Source organism: Rattus norvegicus, chromosome 14, assembly GCF_021556685.1.
Source record: "Rattus norvegicus strain SHRSP/BbbUtx chromosome 14, alternate assembly SHRSP_T2T, whole genome shotgun sequence".
In the NCBI taxonomy this organism is placed as follows: Eukaryota; Metazoa; Chordata; class Mammalia; order Rodentia; family Muridae; genus Rattus; species Rattus norvegicus.
Genome location: NC_141547.1, coordinates 78207370 through 78227292, shown reverse-complemented (window position 1 = coordinate 78227292; position 19923 = coordinate 78207370). Strand labels below are relative to the sequence as shown.

Genomic DNA, 19923 nt, shown 5'->3' with positions numbered 1-19923 from the left:
CTGAGTCCACACTCCTAGCACTCACATAAAAAGCCAGGCATGGTGGTGTGTGTCTATAATTCCAGTTCTCGGGAGACAGACTCAGGATGATCATTTGGGCTTTCTGGATGTCTAGATGAATTGGCGAGCTCCAGGTTCAGTGAGAGACTCTGCCCAAAAAGAGGATGGAGAACCATAGAGGAAGACATCTAACATTGAACTTACAGCACATTGTAAACACACACACACACACTCACACACACTCACACACACACTGCACACACACATACACACATGCGCATGCACACACAAGTGCAAACACCTGTGCATGTATAAACACACAGACACGAACATACACATCACACACACACACACACACACGTATACCACACATACATATAATCAAGAGGACCTCAGTTTGTTTCCCAGCACCCACATAAAAACCAGGGTTCAGCATACCTGTAATCCATCACTGACAGAAACCTGGATCTCTAGGCTCACAAGCTAGCTAGTCTAGTCTAGTTGGTGTGCCCTGGGTCTCAATAAGAGACTCACCCTATCTAAAAATTCAAGGTAGTTGGGCTCTACATACACACTAACATGCACACATGTCCATGCATGCACACAAAAGAGAAAGAAGAAGGAAAAAGCAGATGCTGGCAGGATCTACAACCTGGAGATGCAGTCTGTAAGATCTCTCCTTCCCTCCCTCCCTCCCTCCCTCCCTCCCTCCCTCCCTCCCTCCCTCCCTCCCTCCTTCTCTCTCTCTGACTCTCTCTCTCTCATTTGTGATGGATTCAATGCAGGGCTGTTCAAACGCTAACAAAGCTCTTTGCAAGTCTGCCAAGCAAATTCCACGCTGTATATGGAACAGCAAAGGTTTAAGGAGAGCTGCCAGGCTCTGGGAAAATGAACAAGCTGGGGACATGCTGTAATGGGCGGGTGTGGCCATGTGGCAAGAGACTGAGTAGACAAATGACAGGAGATAAGCGGAATTTCCTGAGTGGAACTCAGTGTGTGTCACAGTCTGGACACACGATGGAGTTGTACGCGACAGAGGTGTACACGCTGGTACTGCTGTTAATTTCTTCCAGGGAAAGAAGAAATAAAAAACTCAATGACATGGCACAGGCACCTGTTGGAAAAAGTCAAAAATTAATCAGAGCTGGGGAGATGGCACAGTCAGCGAAGTGCTTGCTGTCCTGAGTCCACACTCCTAGCACTCACATAAAAAGCCAGGCGTGGTGGTGTGTGTCTATAATTCCAGTTCTCTCTCTCTCTCTCTCTCTCTCTCTCTCTCTCTCTCTCTCTCTCTCTCCCTCCCTCCCTCCCTCCCTCCCTCCCTAGTTCCTCATAAACCTCAGTTCTGGGTCAGGGAGTCAGCTCAGCAGGTATATATGCTGTCTGCAAAAGAAAACTCAAGTTTAATCCCTGGAACCCATGTAAAGGCAGAAAGAGAGATCTGACTTCACGTTGTCCTCTGACCTATGCACAAGTGCCATTGCGCGCGCGTGCGTGCGCGCGCGCGCACACACACACACACACACACACACACACACACACACATTGAAGTAATAAATAAAAATGTAACCAAACCTCAGTTTCATGGCCATTAATCTTTGAGATGGAAAAACAAAACAAAACAGAACCTGAGGGAATCTGGGCGCATGTTCTGTTATTGCTTCAAGATTGAGAACTTATTAAAACACAGGATCTAAGATCAGAGAAAAGTGTTGCAAGCACTGACTGCATCGAAGGCTCTGTTTTCATTCATGCAGAGGAACCCGTAAGGATATGGGAGAAGACATGTGTGGAGCAGATCCCAGCCCAGCACTGGCATCCAGAAGGTGTGGGGGATATGATTGGGCGAATGGCAAACATTTCTTCCAAAGCTGCTACAGGATAAACTGTCATGCACATCTTGGAGGGGTTTTTGTACAGTAAAGTTGGTGATGTTCATACCCCTATGGACTTGACAGCTCTTCCACTCCTATGACAGACACACTTAATTATGGTTCTCCTCAGGGGCAATGCTGCTCTCCCTTTAGAGTCACAGTTTTGCTACATCATGTGGGGAAGACACTTTGGCACTTTTATGGTGGAGACTGAAGATGCTGTCATGCCTTGTTGGTGTATGACCCAGTGCCCTGCTCAAGAACCTGCCTCAAAGATCAAGTGTCCTTTTCTGGAGGACCATGGTCAGAAACTCAAATGTTCAAGTTACCTTGTTGCAGTATGTTTAAAATGATATCTTTCCAAGCCACAGGGGCCAACAAAACTATGGATTTTAAAAGGTCATTATCAAGTTAAAAGTAAAGAAAAAGGCTTATGTTTAAATTCTCTGCTCATGGAGTGAGAAAGATAACACACCGAGGAGAAAGGCACAGGGACGTGTCTGTGGATGCTGGTCCCTTAATGCCTAGTCTGTAGGCTTGGAGGTACTAAGATCTACAAGAGCAGGTAAGTTTGCAGACATGCTACTGCCTTGCCCCTGCTCTCATGAAGGGCCATGGGAACTCACTGCTGTGAGGAACAGACCCACACAAATGACAACTTCTTCACAGCTGCCTTGGGTCCATACCTGTGACTTGTGTAGTATGATCCTGTTGTATTAAATCTTTAAAAACATGATGGAACCTTTTATCCCACCCGTAGCTAGTGCAGTACCCATAGGGCCACATGGCACTGTGGGGTATCTTTATCTCAGCCGCTCCACACTGCCCCCAAGTACTCACAGGTGATCTGCAAGCCGTTCCAGTGTGGCACCTTGCCGTGCTAGCCCCTAGAGTTAGGCACCTGTGGGGCCATATGGAACTAACCATACTTTACCTCTGGTCAATATCTCTCCCAGCGGCTCTCTACTAGCTGTGAATTCTCTGGTTCCAGCTACCGAGTGAAATCAGGGCTCTAGAACTCCAGCATGGGTTGGCCTATGGTGGCTCCCTGCTACAGACTCTGCTCACATTGCCAACAACCGCCCCCTGGTAGTTAAAGTATAAACTCCCAGCTACCGGGGAAAATCAAGACTCAATAAAATATAACCTAATGATCAGATTTATATGTTTAATTCTCAATCCACAATACGCCCACACAATAAACTCACAACCAAATGATAAAGATATAAACCTCCCATTAAATAAGATAAACCCACCTATAGAAGTCCATCCCTTAAGAAATATTCATAACAACCTGTATCTATGTAGAGCTGCATGGCGAGGATTGTTGGATCGTTTACGTCTTCCTCCATGTTGCCTCTCCCCTCTCTTCTGCTTCTCCCTCTCCTTCTAAAACCTCTGTTCCTGCCTCTCTTCCTTCTCATCCAATGATGGACCTCGTTTTATCTTGTGTCTGCCTTCACCTGCATAGTGACATCAACCTACAGACCTCACCATCTTTGGTTTCATTCTTTTTATTTTTCAGGCAGAACTGACTTTATTGGAAGCCTCCTACCGGTCTTTGGAGAAGGTGTTTGTCTTTCCTGGTGTTCTTACAATGTGCCACATGGTAGGAAAATATCCCACATGAAGATTTTTTATGGGATCACCTTTGTCACCTACCTGTGTTTTTTTTTTAGCCTTTTAATTATTAGAAAATTTATTTTATGTGTATGAATGCTTTGCCCGAAAGTGTCTCTGTGCACCACATGCGTGCCTGGTGCATGTGGAGATCAGAAGAGGGTGGCTGGTTCTATTTCTTGGAGCTGCAGTTATGAATGGTTGTGAGCTGCCAATGTGGATGTGAGTAACTGAACCCAGGTCTTCTGCAAGAGCAGCAAGTGCTCTTAACCACTGCCATCCCTGCCCCCTCTAAATATGTGAGGGTCTATTGCTCTCTGAGGTCAGAGAGGGCATCAGATCCCCTGGAACTAGAGTTACAGATGGTTGTGAGTTACCATGTGGGTGCCGGGAATTGAACCTGGGTCTTCTGCAAGAGCAGTACAGAATGAAGACAGACCCTCCCTTTGGGAGAAATTCTACCAGGAACCAGCCCAGACCTGCATTCCCCATTTCTTTCCCAGTGTTTTTCCTCTGCTTATAGTTCCTGTTTACTTGCAGTTTTTCTTTTTTTCTTTTTTTTTTCTTTTTCTTCGGAGCTGGGGACCAAACCCAGGGCCTTGTGCTTGCTAGGCAAGCGCTCTACCACTGACCTAAATCCCCAACCCCACTTGCAGTCTTTCTATCACATATATCTATCTGGTCTGTCTGTTCTGTTCAAGTTGCCTTCTTGTGACTGCCCTGAACAAAGGGCTTTGTTTTGTATGAAAATGAGAAAAGATTTCTTTACAGAAATCTTTAACAGGATCTTACAAAGAAAGAAATTACTTGGTTAACCCCAGTTAACCCCAAGAAGCACTCAAAACTGGAAACAGATGTTATCAACCTGTATCTAGTCATTGCTTTAAACATTTATGGGATATTTGTTAAGGTTGCTTCCAACCTATTGGCTGCTTTCCAAAAATGATGACCACAACACACACACATACAATATATATTGTTCTGGGCATGGAAGAGTGCATAAGTTAAGATTAAAGCTATGATTAGCTTAGCTTGTAAAAGGTATAGTCAGTTTGGGTTACATTGTTCCCTTAAAGGGAGGTTGATCTTACATCTAAGCACACAGTAGGAGAGCAGGCTAAGTGCATAGTCTTAAACCATCTCAAGGCACACCATTAACTTGGATGCAATGTCAGGTGAAAGTCAAGTCTCTTTTAAAAGATAGTTTTAGAAATTGTATCACTACAGACTACACAGTGAGTTTAAAGCCAGCCCAGAATATGCAACACTATTTCAAAATAACTTAGGAGGACCGAACACTCTTTCCTGGTAACACTGTAGCACACAGTGACATGGATTAATAATGGGAACTAAGAAAGTAAAAGAGAAATGTTACAGGGTCCCAGGGATAGCTAGTAAAAATGACACTCTACCCAAAAACCAACAACAGTCTTTAGGAAATAGAAATTCTGGCCTGGGTGGAAGGATGTTTCCTGCCATTGACCCTGGCTGGCAGTAATGAAGATGCTGGCCACCAAGAGGAAGTGCACAGCAGTGCGAAGCACAGCCCATCAGAAGATGAATTAGAGACCCTAACGCACTGGCAGTAGGGGTGGGGTGGGAGTGGATTTCCTGAGCGTAGTTGTGTGTGTGCAGAAGAGAACCAGAAAAATATGGCTAATGTCTCAGCATTAGAGCACTTGCCTGGTGTATCTGACATTCTAGTAACCCCAGTAATGAATACAAAATCAAAACTGGCCAGGCTATGAAGATGGGCCGCCTGCAGAGTGGGAGAATCTGTGCTTCACAGAAAGTTCTGTGTTTGCACACAAGGAGAGACATTGAGGCAAGGTCAGGTTTGTGAACTTGTCCTGGGAGGTAAGATTGAAGGCAGCCTTCATTTTCCTTTCTATAATCGCCTGCACTATTTAAATCGTTCCATGAGACTCATAGAAAGCAAACTATACCTATTCAAAGGCAAGGACCCAGGAAGCAGTGTCCTGGCAGAGGGATCTGAAGTTCCCAGCAGGAAGCCACATAGCCTGGCTCTGAGGGACAAGCCAGGCTCACACACTCTTGAGGTGGACACTCCTAAGTTTTGGAGGAGGGTCTGCACCCCCTAACCACACCTCCCTGTCCCAGAAATAAAAACCTCTGTGCAGAACAAGAACCTCAACTTTCAAGGTTATCAAAGGATGATCGATCTTTTTAAAAGCCTGTTCTATTTTGAGGTAATTGCAGAGTTGCCCACAGTTACCAGGCACTTTCTGGTTCTCTGGATCCTCTGAACTTCTGTGGAAGTGGATCTCCAGCCACAGGGTAGCTCTCTGAACTTTCAGATGGTATCTCTCTGTTGGAAATACTTAGTTTCATTGGTCATGGCTGAGCCTTAGACTTCAGGGTTGAATGCCATAAAACACAATTTCAGGGGTGCAGTTTTGGATACTAGATGTGTCTCCAGGTGCTTGCTTCCAGGGCCCAGCTTCTTGTCCTTTATTAGGATAACATGGTGGCACCTTTCTCACCAGGCTGAACTGGGGATTATGCAGCAGCTATATGGTGGCACAGGGGCAGAATCACCTTCACGCTTGAGAGGTTAAGCATTGTCCCTTTCAACATCTGGGGTGGCCACATGGCTTTGTGCTTTCAGTGTTGTGTGAGTTTCATTTCCTGTTTGTGTGATTTAAAATACCCTGGCCAGGATTAGCAGATAGGATGACAGAGTCACCAGGTGACCTGGGAGTCAGTGAATCACACTGTCAGGACCAGCAGGTTTCAGAGCAGTAAGAACACTGCAAAGTCAAGAGCCATGCTCTGCCACTGTGACTTATCATCCAGGGGACCTACAGGAGCTTGGGCACTTGGGTTCTTTCTTCCTAGGTGGCAGGGATCCCCAGGATGGGAAGTGCTGGGCATATCACTTTGCACTTGCAATTATTAGATAGATGCTTCTCCTAGCCACACATACTGTCACATGTCCTGTGACTCTGGAAGCTGAGGCAGGGGGACTGACATGAACTCTAATCTACATGTAAGATGAATATTTATTTATTTAGAATAATTGGGGGTTGGAGAGATGATTCAATGTGTAAAAGCACCTGACACTTTGTTTGATGATCTGAGTTAAATCCCTGGGACTCATATTGTAAAAGGAGAGAAGCAACTCCCACAGTGGTACACACACACACACACACACACACACACACACACACACACACACGCACACAGAGAGAGAGAGAGAGAGAGTTAACTTTTGATTTAGAATAACAAAATACAACAAAGACAGTGAGACTCTTTGTAAAATATATTTCTAATAAATAAAAAACTTTACACTAAGCATTCATTTCTCAAGGAAAGTACTCCCTAGCTTTCAAACAATCTTGAAAATGTGCATATCACTCATAATGAGTCTGAGTCAGGAGAACCTTTCTATCTGCATCAAAATTTCCTCTACTGGAGCCTGCCGGCACCGGCGGTGCTTGCCTTAATTCAAGGAGAGGCAGACAGGTTTTTCTGAGTTCAAGGACATCCTAGTCTACAGGGTGAGTTCCAGAACGACCAAAGCTACATACACAGACAAATCTTGTCTCAAGCAAACAACAACAACAACAACAACAACAACAATAACAACAACAAAAATCAACCAAAAAGTTTTTCCTACTCTTATTACAGAACTCTGAATGATCTATTTCTAATGCTTTCTGCATAGAAAAGTGTTATCAAATCATTATACCTTGAAGTTACTCAAAACAGATGAAGAAGAGGAAGAGGAAGCAGAAGAGGGTGCAGGAGCAGGAGGGAGGAGGGAGGAGGGAGGAGGGAAGAGGAAGAAGGAGGAGGAGGAGAGGAAGGAGGAGGAGGAGGAGAAGAAGAAGAAGAAACGACCGAAAGATACTACTATAATAGTGGCTGTCAGGTGAGTAGTTAATTCAATTATTATACTGTTTTTATGAGTCTTGTGTCTTGTTATGTTTGTGGCTTCTAGCTGCAGAAAACAAAATTTGTTGTACTTTGTTATTCTAGATAAAAATAATTTTACATTTATGTGTGACACGTCTCTACATGTGTCTATGTATGTATCTTGTATGTGCATCTGTGTTTATATGTGTAGTGTTTTTCTCTCTCCGTGCATGCGTGTGCCTGCCTCTCTCTCTCTCTCTCTCTCTCTCTCTCTCTCTCTCTCTCTCTCTCACACACACACAGACACAGAGAGAGAGAGAGAGAGAGAGAGAGAGAGAGAGAGAACCACTGTGGGAGTTGGCTTTCTCCTTTCTCCTTTCTCCTTTCACCATGCAGGTCTCAGGTCATCAGACCCAGTAGCAGGTGCTTTACCTGCTGAACCATCTATATGGCTCCAGTTTTTCTAAATAAATATTGTCTTTTTGCATATAACCTTGTAATTCTTATTCTTCTTAAGGAGGGCTCCTGATTTCGGAAGCTCTGGGCACCATGAAACTCATGCAGCATACAGACATCTGTTCATGATCCATTCTTCTTCTCTAACCCATTATCAGAACCCTGGGATATTGTTTTTCTTTATGAATCTGAAAAAAAAATGCTTCCTTAAATAAAAGAGAACTCCTGCTCTGGAGTCAGAGAGGCTGTGCAATGATGTTTTGGCCAAACATATCAAGCGGGAGCCTCTGGGAGAGTTTCCAGAAAAGCTGTTGTAAGGAGCTGTGGGATGTGTGTGCATTTTGAATCTCCCTCTCTTGACTGGAATGATGACAGGATGCAGGAAGATGGGCGTGACCTTGCCATCTTGAAGACACTACAAGGAAGGAAATCCCATGTTGAGGAGGAGAGGACAGGAGAAAGTCAGGGCTGCCTTGCCTTGGGTTTCTTAAATGAGAAAATACAATTTAACGTACTGTAGAAGGGTGCTTCAGATAACTTGTGGCCAAACGCAAACTGTAACTGATACACATGTATCAAATCAGGGCAAACTCAGTGGCTCTAGTAACAGAAACTTATTGTCTTCGCTCTAAGCTAGAATGGCTTCCTCCAGCCATTCAAGCCCCTCTGCAGGGATGTGGTTCTCAGACGCCTCCCTTCTGCTCCTTTCTCAAGGGGGGCTGTTGATGTTTGGGGTTCTGGCGATGCCAGGTTCACCAACTATGCCCTTTCTGTGTACCTCTCTGTACCCATTTTCATAGGAACAGGAGTCAGACTGGATGAGGGGCCAGCATACTCCAGGATAACCTCATCCTAATTAACGACACTTGCCAAGGTCTTATTTCTAAAGCAGGTCCTATTGTGAGGTAGAGAGAGAGAGAGAGAGAGAGAGAGAGAGAGAGAGAGAGAGAGAGAGAGAGAGAGAGAGAGAGAGAGATGGGCTTTGATTATTCCTTTCCCGGTTACCCGTGTTCCTATCATATCACCCTTCCTGTTGTTCCTGTAGCTACCAGGCTCCCATTTCAGACCATGCTCTCTTTACAACTGGTCTGTTGCTGTTAATGATGTCCTTGGAGTCCCTCACAAACATTCTGGGTCTTCCCCCACAGTTCTGGAAAGGTCTGCTCTCTCTAAAGTCAGGCATGACCAATGTTGGCCAATGAAATGCAAGAGAGTGTGGTGCTTTTGAGGTAGGAGGGTTGATTTTACAAACACCTGTATTAGGCCACCTTTCCTTTACATGCTCTGCAAATCGTGCTCCTTCTGACCCAATCTTGTAAGTGTGGCCTGTGACAGCTGTCCATCAACAGAGCCCCACTGACTCAAGCAGGATGAATAGCGCAGACAGGAAACAAATCAGTGGGATTCCAGCTTGTTTGTTTCCACAGCTCAACAGGGTTTATTTAAAATGTGTGAATCTGATAGCCATTTCCCCCAAGGTGAGACGAGTCTCAGGGTAAACTCCAAATGCTTTCTCATAGCCCATAAGACATTATGCTGGCTTCTGCCCATTTCTTCTTTCTTGCTGTTTATTCTAGGTAAACTAAGCACACTGTAGCTGTCTTTAGACACATCAGAAGAGGGCATTGGATCCCATTACAAATGGTTGTGAGCCACCATATGGTTACTGGGAATTGAACTCAGGACCTCCGGAAGAGCAGTCAGTGCTCTCAACCTCTGAGTCATTTCTTCAGTCCCCCATTCCTTCTTTCTTACCTTTCCAGTCTTCTCTGCCTTGAGACAGTCCTTTTTAGATTTTCAAATATGTCCCATTGTCCTTAAACTGTTCCTTGGGCATGGATGCTCTTCCCCATCTTTGCTGGTTTGTCCACCCCATTGTCCTTAGATCTTAGAGACAGACAACACAGAAGGTCCTCAATACATATCTCTAGACTTACACTGAACTAATGGATCTCTGTCTAGCTAAACCCTGCAAGATCGTGGTTGTCATGGCATTGTCTTGAAGTAGGTTCGGTTTTGCTCAATGATGGAGATTTCAGAACCTTCGGAATCCTGGGCCTTTCGCTTACCACCGTGACCTTGAACATTTCGCTTTAACCTCTGATCTTCAGATTTCTTATCTGCACAAAGTGGGGGAGACACTCGCTGCATCTTTCCCAGGATGGTCACCATCCCGCGGTGGGCGGTCTCTGTGGGCAGGGAGAGCTTCCTAGGCCTGAGACAGTGTGCCCCCCGGACCCCCACCCAGCCCCTCCTCTGTTTCTCTTGCCTGTGGTAGCCGGTGGTCCAGACTAGCTACACCCAGGCCTTCCCAGCTCAGTGCGCAAGCTCGCCAGTGCCGGGAGCTGACCACCGCTATGGGCTTTTCGCCCCGGGCCGCGAGGACGCCACGCCCTCCCCATGACTGGCGAGAGAAAACACCAATCGGAGGGACGACGCGGGAGGGGGCGGGGCCGCACCGCGAGCCGGCGCCCGGCGCCCACCGACCTGCAGCCGCTAGCGTGCGGCGCCTGTCCCCGCCGTTCCCGCATCGTGCACGGGTTCTCCGCGGGCCGAGCCTCCTCGGCTACGGTCCAGGTTTTCTTTATTTTCATTTTTTGCATGCATTCATTTTCTGTTCTATCTTGTCCCTTTTAAGGCAGCGGTGACTGGGACAGCAGCGTAGGCGCGCGCGGGGAGGAGGCGGCTGGAGAATGCGGCTCCCGGCTGCTGCCCGGTTTGGGTCGGAGCGTCAAGCAGGTGGGTACAGGTGTGCCGCAGAGGAAGGGGGTCCGGGACACCGCACCCAGTGGGCGGACCCTGCGACGAGGACACCGCTACCCTTGCTGCTAGTCCGATCCCCACCCCCAGCCTCTGCGCCTCTCATAACAGTTCATTCCACCTCCCGGCCCCGCCCATCTCCCCTCCCCCACTTTCCTCAGACATCCCCCCCCCCCCGCAATCTTTTCTGTGGTGGCGGCGCTCCGGAACACTGGCCGGTGGCTCCCCTGTGTCGCTCACGCCACCTCGCTTTCCAGTCGTCTTGTCATTACGTCCAGGAGTGAGGAGTGGGAGGGGACCCACCCGTGCTAGTGGCGTGGGGGGCGTGGTTGGCCGGCCGGTTCCTGTCCTGAGGGTCTCTGCCTAGGTGGAGCCCAGAGTGTGTAGGGGTGACCGGGAGGGGGAGGCCGCCCTGGCGATATCCCACCCCACGCACTGCACACGCTGCGGCTGCCGGGCTACGCACACCCTCGCGCCGCTCCGCCCACGTGTGCGCCGGGTAGAAGGCTGGGGCGCTGCGAAGAAAGGCTGGTATCCACCCTGTGCCCGGCGGCGCGCCCTGGGCGCACGGTCTTTCGGGGCAGGCGCCAGGATCAACTCCGTGATACTGCCCGGTAGCATGCCGTGCTCCTGGGCGATCAGGTTGGCGACCTTTTGGCCTCCTGTTAAGAAGCTGCGCTGTGCTGCACATTCCTAGACCTTCTGTCCATCATTTCATCCTCTCAGCTGCGGGATTTTAAGGATAGGCCGTTTTAGGCCTCTGGTCAGGCTGGAGCCTTTCGCTTCTCTTCCCGCACACTAGGTTCTCTCTCCCCTAGTCTCTCCTCAGCGTTTTAAGCTCAAAGATACTTGTTCAGCGCTGCCTTTCGCGCACACTCAGGCACACTGACCTTGGTCTTTGCTGTGCTGTTCCCATTTTGGGCACGCCCTTACTTCGTCTGGCCAGCTCCTTGTAGACCACAAAGTTAAGCAGAGCGCCTTGCCAGTCCGTGCTTCCTGGTGTAGCATGGCCTATCACCCTTCCCACCCCCCTCCCCTGGACCTTCACGTTTAATGGCAGTGCCTCCCAAAGCATAGGAGGTGAACGGGAGAAGAGTAGCCACACCTGATGCCACCTCGTATAATTTGGGAGTCTCTGATGTGTGGGCAAGGCTAGGGGAGGAGCTGACTGTTTCTCCAGATCAGAGGGCTGGTCCTCGACTGTTCTATCAGGTGGGCGGGGCAAGTGGAAGGGTCGGGTTCGAAGTGAGGGGTAGTGCGAAAGCTCATTTTGTGGGTTCATTTGCGAAGCTGAGGATTGTCACGACGTGCTCATCGTGACCTTACTCCAGGTCTGCACTGCAGTTGGAGGTAATTCTCACCATCTGGGCCATTTCACAACCAGAAATTCTCAAAAGGTCTGTGGTTCCAGTTGATGACAAGACTGCTATTCCCTGTGCCATAAACCATCTTCAGAGTCCCACTGGCTCCGTTGTGGCAGCAAGTTCCTCACTGTTGGTGTTCCTGGCCCACTTGATCCCTTTTCCTGCTGTCCTGTCCCAGCAACTTTTGGGATTCATGGGTCATGTGTGCACACAAATTTGGTTTTCCCTGCCCTTCCTCTCAAACAATGTTTCCTTCTTGTCTTCTGAGAAGTTCCTGTTCATGCCTTAACGCCCTGCACTGGAGTTACATTCTTGTGGTTTTTCTCTTGATTTGGAAGACTGTGTGACTCCCTCTGTGTACCTCCCAGAGCGTCACACATGTGTGCAACAACAGGATTTGTGTGGGCTTTCCCTCAGGTAGCTCTAGCCCACTAGGGATTCTGGGAACTGAGATGTCTTAAACCCTACCTGCCTCTTTGGATGTGCAGGCGTTTTCCACCTGGGCTTTCTGACAAAGGGTCCTCCTCCTGTGGGGAGTTTATTACTGTGGTCCCCATTCTCTTGAGTGGGTCTCCTCTTCCAAGGTGATAGAATGGCCCCACTAGACTCATCTATGCCCTGATTCTTATTGCTGTGAGAGGTCTTGGGCAAGAGTGCTAAGCCCTGCTTAGTCTTCATTTCCTGTATAAATGGGGGAGGGCAGTGTCTCTCGTTTGTGGGGTTGTTTGTGGATCAGAGGTGTGGTCCTCTTACCAAATGGTCATGATGATCTGTGTCTTTCAGCTCTCATGCTGGAAACTCTCATTTGCCCTCCAGCTATGCTGATGATCCTAAGAAGCAGTCCTGGGTGAGGGGGGCTCAGTTCCCAGTGGCTCTGTGTCTCTAGGCAAGGCGCTCAGTCTCTGTGCTCTGTAGGAGGGCAGGTTATATAAGGAGAGCAGCTCGCACCACTCTACCTCCCACTTCTGCCATGAGGGATCCTTATTTTAGCCACATGCCGTGCAGGTACAGATCATGTGATCAGCAGTCTGCTCCTGTGGAGGAGCAGAAGAGCAGTGAGCTTTCCTCTACCTCAAATGCTGCCCTACGTGTGATACCCCAGCAATGGATCACCATCTTCCTGAAGGGCTAGCATAAAACAGGGTACTATCTCTGTGGAAACATGCCACTGGAATAGCCTCCTAGCCACTGGGATTGCTATAGTTAGAGGCTCAGAAGAGGGTCCTGGGATGGCCAGCAATCCTCCAACTCCAAAGTGTTGTAGACGTGCTGTCTTTGCTCATGCGGTTCTGCAGGCAGAGGCCATAGGCAGCAGTGGTACAGGGGTCGGGGTAGCTCCGAGAGCCTGAACTGAGAGTGGAGAAGGCCGGAGTTTCATACATAGGAAGTGGACACGGGGACTTGGAAGATGTAATTGGGTGCTGGGTCAGAACCTTGCTTGGGGGTCTGGAGAGATGTTTCAGCTGTTAAGAGCACTTGCTACTCTTGAAGAGGACCTGAGTTGGTTCCTAGCACCCATATGGCAACTCACAACCATCTGTAACTCCAGTTCCATGCCCCTTCCTGACTTCTGCAGTCACTGAGCACATAAATGGTGCAGAGGTATAGGCACAGGCAAGATGTTCATACACATAAACTAAAAGTAAATCTTTTAGGGACAGACCCTGACTAGAAGCAGAAAAGAGGTCAGCATTCTGAGGGCAACCCAGAGGAGGGGAGGTGATGGGACGGCACTCTGCTCTTGCCTCTGGCTTGGACATAACCTTTTCTAAATTGCCCAGGACGTGTTGTGCTTCTCAGGAACTTTCAGAGTGGATCGGCAAATGTCATGGTTTTTAGAACAGTATAGCAAAGCTCTTAGCAAGCATTAGGGTCCACACCAGGGTTGGCAGCTAGTACTTGTGTAAACAGAACCCTGCCCTGCTTTTTTTTTTTTTGGTTCTTTTTTTTTTCTTTTTTTCGGAGCTGGGGACTGAACCCAGGGCCTTGCGCTTCCTAAGCAAGCGCTCTACCACTGAGCTAAATCCCCAACCCCTGCTTTTTTTGTGTGTGCTGGGACCTGGTAGAGCTGACATGGTGGGTGGAGGGGGTTGCTGCCCTGTGGACCATGCTGCCTCTGACTCTGAACTTGTTGAGATGCAGAGGGAGATCGCTTAACAAATGAGCACAGAGAAGGTGGACATAGCCAAAAAGTCAGTGTTATTTCTTCTTCTTCTTCTCCTTCTTGGAACTTTATACTTTTATTGCCACTCATTTAATTTTACCACGTTTGTGGGGTGCAGGGTATAGTATCTTATATATAATGTCAAAATTTGCTGATCAATTCTTAAAATACTTTATTTACATTAACTGTATATTTATTTAACAATGGCTATTACAGTAATCCTTGTTAAGTGCATAGTTTGTTGCATTAAGCACAGTTGCACTACTCTGCAGCCATGGCTGTCATCCATTTCCAGAACTTTCTATCAACCTAAACTGCAGGATGAGTTCTTTACTGGCCCTCACTGCCCAGTGCAAATCCCAGCCTCAGGTTCAATGCCAGCATCGCCTTTTACCAGTTAACTGTACAAATGTCTGCGCCCTTCAGGATCCCATGCTTTTTACTTTCCTTATTTGGTGAAGTCAATGGTCCTGCTGTCATGGACTTTCATCAGCCTGACACAGACCGAGACACATTTTAGAAGGGAAGTCTGAATTGAAGGATTGCCTCCATCAGATTGGTCTCTGGGTATGTCTGTAGAACATTGATTGCTAATTGGTAGGAGGGCCCAGCCCACTGCGAAGTGTGCCACTCCTGGGAAGTCGATACTAAGTTGTATAAGAAAGCAGGCTGAGTAAGCCACGGGGAACAAGCCAGGAAGCAGCACTCCTCTATGGCCTCTGCTTCAGTTCCTGACTTCAAGTCACTGTCTCAAGTTCCTGCCCTGAGTTCCCTCAATAACTGGCTGTAACCTGTAACAATTCCCACCCCACCCACCTTGAAGTTTTTATGGGTCAATATTGTGTCACAATGACAGAAAGCAAACTAGACCAGAAATTGGTACCAAGGGGAGTTGTTATAACTGACCAATGTTATTTGGGGCAAGGGTGGAAACATTTGAAGCTTTGGGCTAGAAAAGCCATTTGTGCTCAGAACTCTATGGGCTGTTCTGTAGGAGCTTGGAATGTGTGGGTGCTGAGAGCTGTGCAGACAGTGGAGGACTGGTGTGGAGGCCTGGCTTCTGAAGCTTCAGAGGGGAGTTTGAGAGACCCTCAAAGACTCTGTTGGTGCCTTTTTATGATATTTTGAATGGAGGCTCTGTAGTTTCTGGTCAACTAGGGCTGAAGAGTCAACAGTGATTAATAAGAAACCAGCATCACTGAAATGAAATCTTCTGAGAGGTATTTCCTCTGGGTCAGCACACAGAAGCTGTGGTCCAGAGGGTTTAAGGCTGAAGCTCAAGCTGGAGACAGAAGTTGAGAATGTGTAAGAGTCCCTTAGGTGGTTATGGTTTTGAAGACATGAAGGGGCCATGAGAGGCCAGGCCAGGCCACCAGTGTATAGCCTCAGTAGCATTGATTGAAGGTATCATGGAGAGAAGCTGAAGTTTGGAGGCCAAGAGAGGCCATTGGTGAAGAGATGGCTGTGGACACCCCAGAAAATATTGGAGATGCTGGACCTTGGGACATCCTGCAAGGACAGTAGTGGGTGTGAAGTACAGCTGGTTAGAGCTGACAAGGCAAGCTATGTGCTGTGGATACCAGAACTGAAGAGGTGACTACAACCAAGTCACTTGGAGCCCAGAAAATCATGAGTGAGTCCCAGATGGACACTGAACTTTTCCTACTGTTGAGTGTTGGTTTTGTTTTGTTTTGCTTGTAAATGTGGTCTGCCCCTTTCCTTTTGGAATAAGAAAACACAGGACTTGTTTTAGATTTCACAGGCATCCAGTTAATAGACTTTGGATTCATTTTTTATTTTTTATATTTTACGTGTGTGAGCGTTTGGCTTGCATGCACGTAAGCGCACTGTGTGCATGGGCGAGCGGTGCCTTTCAGAGATCAGCAAAGAGTTAGTTCCAAGGTACTAGAGTTATAAATGGTTGTGAGCCACCATGTGGGTGCTGGGTTATAAACCCAGATCCTCAACAAGACCAGCCAGTGCTCTTAACCACGGAGCCATCTCTCTAGACCCTGGATTTTTGTTTATAAAATTTTTGGGTTTATTTTATGTGTTTGAATGTTTTGCCCGTATGCACATATATATATGTATGTGTACTGTGTATGGTTGTGAGTCATCATGTGAGTGCTGGAAACCAAATCTTGGTCTTCTGCAAGAGCTCCAATGGTCTTAACTGCTGAGCCATCTTGGGTGCCCTGATGTTGGGTTTTGAAAGAAAATCACGGACTTTAAAATCATTGACGATTTTTTTTTTAGAATGGAACTTTTAAAATTGGAATATTGTCTTTTATATGGCGATAGTAACATGAGCTCTTGGGACCAAGGAATGAAAGAATGTGTCTTGAAGTGATACGGTTGTGTCTCAGAGTTCACTGGGTGGGGTTGGGGGAGGGGTGCCATAGTTAACTTTTTTAAATGACATTATTTATTTATTGAGGGGAGAGTGCCTGCCACAGCTGCATGTGGAGGTGAGAGGACAACTTGTGAGAGTTGGTTCTCTCCTTCTACTGTGTGACTCCTGGGGATGGGACTCAGGACATCAAGACTTGGTGATAAAGTACCTTATCTGTTGAGTCATTTCCCATAGTTTGCTTTATCAGCTTGATACAGACCTGCAGGAGAGAGTCTCAGTTGAGGAACTGCCTTCATCAGATTGGCCTGTGGGCCTGTCTAAGGCGTATTGCCTTCATGTGAGGTGTGAGGGAGAAGGCCTGCCCATTGAGAGTGTGGAGGGGGTCCTCCCTGTTGGGATAGAAATCTCGGCTCGTGTCGGACACACCACACCAGGCCAACACGGTTCCATGTGGAGAGGTTTAATGAAACGACGAGACAAGGGAGAGGGACGAGAGAGAAGATGAGGAGAGAGAGAGAGAAGGGGGCAGGAAATGTCTGCCGTTTATTTGAAATTTGCCGTAACTGCTCCCAGGTAAAAGTGAGAACTAAGCCAAAGGTATGCTGGCAATGTATGGCCGTGGCCATGGCAACAGATGAGCAGGTGACTAAGTGAAGTCACTGCTGGAGGATGGAAAGCAGTTCTTGATACCAACACTCCCCAGCTTTTAGTCAGTGTTTTATCACAGCGACGGAAAGTAAAGTAGAACACTGGATTTTTTGTGCTTGCAAATCCTCTGGACAGAAGGATGGGGAGACCTTGTTTGGCACTGTGCAGCAGACAGGATCAGTAAGGTGGTGCCTTGGGACAGCACATTCTGTGTTGTTCAGCGTGACCTGAGTGTGGCCTCTTTCCCCTTTCTAGGGCCTGGATATACCCTCAGCACACTTCAGTGCCCTGATGACTTCAGCCTAAGCACAGCAGCCTGGGGCTGGGCCCTGGCTGCCTGCTCTCTCTCCCCATGACCCTGGCTTGGCTGAAGGACCATTTTGAGGAATGAAAGAAGTTCTGTGTGCATCAGTGGGGACTGGGCTTTGTGGTGGTAATGTGCTTGTGTATTCCAGGTCACAGGGATACGCTGGCTCCGCTTTCTGGCCTGTAGCCTCTCCCTCGCAATGTTTTGAGTCTAGAGCCTTTGGTACTTTCCTCGGGGATGGAAGGAGCGGGATGTGCTATAGGAGCGGTGTCCTGCTTCCCAGGAGAGCCGAGGCATAAAAGTCAGGCGAGTAGTGACAGACGACTGGTCTCCTGTGTCCCTTTTAATACTGTTCTGGAGGTTGACACTGCACCTGTGCACTCCAGCATGAGACACTGTGTCATGGAGTCACAATCTGCATCGTCCATTGAGACCGTCCCCCTCCCCCACCTGTTCTACATGACTCCTCTTTAAAAAAAAGGGGGGGGGGGGGTTGGGGATTTAGCTCAGTGGTAGAACGCTTGCCTAGCAAGCGCAAGGTCCTGGGTTCGGTCCTCAGCTCCGGGGGGGGGGGGGGGGGGAGAACAAACCTGAGGTAAATTGACAGAACATGAAGCTAACCATTGTGATGGTTATGGGTTCTCCATGCCCAGCGCCGTTCTGGGAGCATCCAACCAGTTCGGCTTAATGGCTCCTTAATCTCACCAGCAAGAACAAGGGAATACTCCCGAAGCTGGAGAGAGGATGTGCGGAGTGGCGGAATGGCCAGGGGAGGCAGCTGGCACAGTGCAGGGAACCCTAGCTACCTCGCTGCCAGTTTCTGGAACACGCCGGGCTCTGGCTGTGAGAAGCATTTCTGTTTGCTGTTTGCTCTCTGGAAGGCTGTCCTGCGCCCTGGCCCTGGCTGACTGCTTGGCTTCCTTCCAGCTTAGATTGCTGTCACAGATCAGAGCTCCACTCTCTCCTTACCCTTGCTTCAATTTCCTCCTGAGAGTCTTCCTGAACTGATAGGACCTTGTCTCCCTCTTTCACATCCACCCCCCACCCCCAAAAAGCATCATGCACGCCGAGACTCATTTCCTAAGCTTTTGTGACTCTCAGCCATCCGGATGGCGTCCATGTGTACTGAGCGCTGCTGCGTGGAGGTGGGGTGACTTGGTTTTCCCCAGGCTGCCTTGCTAGCTCTGAGCACAAGGCTTAATCTTTCTGGGTTCTGCTTCCTCTGTGAGATCTGGAGGGTGTCCTTGTTTATCCTGGGGACTGCCATCGCAAATCCATGAAAAGATAGCTCAGCATAAGACCTTCGATGTCCTTGCTGGAGGCGCTCAGACTGAGTGAGTTTCCTCTGGCTTGGAGGCTCAAGTGGATGACCAGGAGACCCCCTGAGCTGAACTGCTGTGCTGTAACAGCTACCCCAACAGTGTGGCTCCTGAGCACTGAGACAGGACTCTAGCAGGCATAGGGTCAGACTTACTAATGTGAATAAACCCAGGGGTGAGTGGAGCTGTGAGCCTGTGGGGAGGGGGTCATGCTCTGAGGTGTTAATATCACTTGTTGCTTTTTCAATTTTTATGATGTAATCACTGGAATATTTAAGGTGACAGATTGAGGCTCAGGGGCCAAAGACTGTCTGTCCCCCCTGCCTGCCCAAGGTCTGGGCTTGCTCAAGCACTGCACAACTGAAGTGACAGTATCCCTGTTGGGCCCTGCTGCTATAGGTAGTTTGAAGCTCCCTGAGGCTAAGAGTTTTGTTAGTACAAGGTATTTACACCCATCACTTTCCCATCCCAACTCTGTCTTCTCTTCTCGTTGCCTGTGTGACCTTGGGCCAGGGAGGTTTGTGACTTTTTGGTGTCCTGTTCTGTGAACAAGAAGCTCAGCTTGATGACAAACAGTGACAGAGAACCATTGCTCACAGCAGGCTTTCTCGTGTCTTGCTATGGCTTGGGCTCCTAGGTCTAGAGGACCTGGAGCTGCCTTTGTTGGGGAGGGGAGAGACTCACTGGCCACACAGTTTGATTAAAAATACAAAGCCAGTACTGACACCAGCCCAAATGGGCTTTTAGAAGGCTGGAGGCAGGGAGTACTGATGGTCCCATCTGCAAGGCTTTCTGCTCATGGCCTCTTGGTTTTGTGCCCTGGGGTGGGGGTAGGAGGGATCACAGTTGTTTATCACTAACCTGATATGTCTGGAGAATGTAGGTACACTCCTGGTGTCACTTCTGCTAATGGCACTAGTTTCTCAAATAGTCTACAGTATTTTACCCTAGAAACTTAAGATCTCTCCTAGTACTCCCTACAAGGCTGTGGCCCCTAATCTACCTGTGACTCCCAATCTACCACTTCTGCCAGGCCAGTTAGGGCATTGTGTACTGAATGATCCCTTGTTGTCTTTTCTCTAGGAGCTCTTGTGTCTTGGGGTATCACAGAGTATATACTTTGTACAGAAAGGGGCCCAGGGAGCACTTGGAATAAGCTTAGCAGGGTCAGACCACCTT

At 48.2% G+C, this 19923-nt stretch overlaps 1 protein-coding gene across 12 annotated transcripts in view; it reads left to right on the top strand.

Moving 5' to 3' along the window:
- Positions 1 to 10278: 10278 nt before the first annotated feature.
- Jakmip1 (janus kinase and microtubule interacting protein 1) overlaps positions 10279 to 19923 on the top strand; it is a 120594-nt gene continuing 110949 nt past the window's right edge. For 7 of the 12 annotated variants that reach the window (XM_087583125.1, XM_087583123.1, XM_087583132.1 and 4 more), the window contains exon 1: positions 10279 to 10568. The gene's annotated coding sequence lies outside the window, so the exon portion shown is untranslated. 12 annotated transcript variants of the gene reach the window in all.